Consider the following 2,945-nt stretch of genomic DNA (forward strand, 5'->3'; position numbering starts at 1 on the left):
CAGACAATGCATTGTACATGTACAGGAATAGTTTTCTCAGTATTTAATATGTTAAATGTGAAACCGTTTGATATTAGACCGTTTAAGTCCTGTATTATTTCTTTAAGAAATTCTAAGTTAGTTGGCTTTGAATTGCCATACGTCAGTATTACTGGAAATACAAGAACAACTCCCATGTTCATGATCGCACATAGTGTAATGTAATGATATACTTTTATAATTTCTATCAACCTTTGTATTTGTATTTGAGTTCACAAACTTGACCCAGAAAGTCCAGAGGAGAGTTTGTCCAGATGTTTTTAATGTCCATTTAGTTTATAATAGAATCCCTAAAGAAAACACTTAGCTTAACATTTGACCTATCCCATCGTTAAACCAGGAGAGATTGACACTATTTAAGTACAGATTTGACAGTGTCATCCATCATCGAAATACCTTATTATACCGTTAATCACTCCCACTTAAACACCCCTGGATCAACTTAGGACCAATCGTTACCCTCACAGATTACGTAGTGACATATGTAAATGAACCGAAGCCGATATACTCCCAAGTTTCAGAAGAGCCCAGACACACCTTACAGCCACTTTACAGAGCACACACCTTACAGCCACTTTACAGAGCGCACACCTTACAGCCAGCATCACTAATCCTCTGTTCCTTAGTCAGTTAGTTAGCTGCATCATTATTATTGTATCAAGTATATTCTGAATAAACAATATATGTTACGACAGCAAAGCGAGTAAAGAGTCTTCCTTACAAAGTACCTCATAACAACATTATATTACATGGTGGAAGACCCAAATTTTACAAGGAAAAGAGCGAGGAAACCAAAATTTACAAGAAAATTAACATAAAGACAATTGAAGCAGAAAATAAAAGCAAGAGATAATTTCTTGAAACAGAACAAGAGACGAAGACGAAGAAAACCAGCCACCAGTCAGATAATTGTTTGATAGGAGAAAACCGAAAATTACACGAAGACAAGCTAAAATTTATATTTTAATCAGACAAGCAGAATTTTTTCAAGTAAGCATTTTAACTGGATCAAGAGAAGCAGAATTCTTTAATTTCGTATAACCGTTTGATGAAGATAAAGAAGATAATCAAGGAAGACACAAGAAGACTCAAGACGGAAAACAGAAGCAAGCGGACAAGAACGTTTCGTTTGGACACTTTCAAGTTTTTTTTAGAACGTTTTTTTTAACGTCTACTTTTTTTTAATTTTGAACTTCGAGCATTTGAACATTGATGAACACCTTTTGCATTTTTTGAGTTCGTTGTTTGAAAATTTGAACATTGATGAGCACTTTTAACATTTCTTTAATTCGTTGTTTGAACATTTGAACACTGTTGAACACTTTTTGCATTTCCTTTAATTCGTTTTTAATTGGATCCGAAGCATTGGGGTAAGTCAAAACCATTTTGAATTGTAACCCAGTGTGAAAGTTCATGGTATACACTTAAAATTTTTTTTAAATTGTTAAAATAATCATAATAATAAAATGAAACCACCGATAATAACCGTTAATGTAGTAAATGACGAAACCAATATTGAATTTGTCGACGAACATGATAGGACACCCACCCAATTGCAATCAGATACCTTTACACATCCAACTAAAGTAGAACCCCTTAACTTGCAACCTTACATTAACTGTGTAGAGAATAACATGGGATTAGCAGCCCCATTCCAAATGAAAGAAGAACAAATTAAGGAACAAACTAATCTAATTATGACAGCACCTAATGATTCTAATATGACATTAAACCGAGGTAGATTTAAAGCAGGACATTTCCAAGTTTTAGTTTCGTATTCTAAACCGACTTCAGCCAAACGTAACACCGATAAAACAAAACACGAATCTAATGTTCGAAAATTTTGGTGGATTATCGACAGATATAACGATACAGATAAATTGATTAAAGAGATTATTAATGATAAACAGATACCGATAAGTGGATCGCCAAAACGATTCATAAAACGTTTGTATAATGCAACAAGTTACTGATTTAATTTTTTGCAAGAATTTTTTTTTAATTACGACATTTGCTAAATTAATGATAGCATAGTCTACATATTTGATAAGATTTGTTTAGTAACGATGTGATTTCAGTTAAAAGGAGAATTGAATTTATGATTAAGTATTGATTTTGTAACGAGTTTGATAATGATTATTTTTGAATTTTGATGATCGATATATTGAGATATTGAAAAGAACGACAATCAATTTTGTAACAAATAGTTTGTTTAACCTTTGAGTCGTTAATCTCAAGCATTAATTAATTAATTGATATAAGAACAGGAGATTTTCTTAGTACTTTTAATTGTATTTTTTGACATTAAGTACAAAAGTCGAATTTGTCGACCGATTGAAATCGTAATTACCTGTGAATATAAATGCTTAAATCGATAAAGTTGTGATGATAACGATATATTGTGGATAAGTTTGTGTCAACGGGACACACATTTGTTTATTTTAAAGTTTTAAGTGATTAAGTTTGATATTTTGAGTCAATTATTGATTTTAGGCTAATCAGCCACAGTTTTCTTGAGTTTTATGTTTTAATTTGATTGATTTATGTTCGAAGGCAATTAGAATGCGATAAGTTGTCGCACGATTTGATGTATGTTCAATTTAACATATTATTCTTTAAGTTTTGTATTTTTATTTTGACCGATTTTGTTTGATTTACGCGAATCTCGTTATTATAGATTAGAGTGCCTAATTAACAAGAGTTGCCTTCCTGACCGATGTTCTTTAGGGAAACCCAACCGTTGTGATGTCTTTATTTCGGTAATCCGAGTGTAGCATGCCTCCAAAGCAACGGACCCACAATTATGTCGATCTTGAAGAAAACTTTTGTTCTTTATACATTTTTTTTTCCAAATTTTTATATAAATTCCGGAAATTTTATACAAAATTCAGTTTTAATTTCATTTT

Source organism: Antedon bifida, chromosome 10 (genome assembly GCF_963402885.1).
Source record: "Antedon bifida chromosome 10, ecAntBifi1.1, whole genome shotgun sequence".
Classification (NCBI taxonomy): Eukaryota; Metazoa; Echinodermata; class Crinoidea; order Comatulida; family Antedonidae; genus Antedon; species Antedon bifida.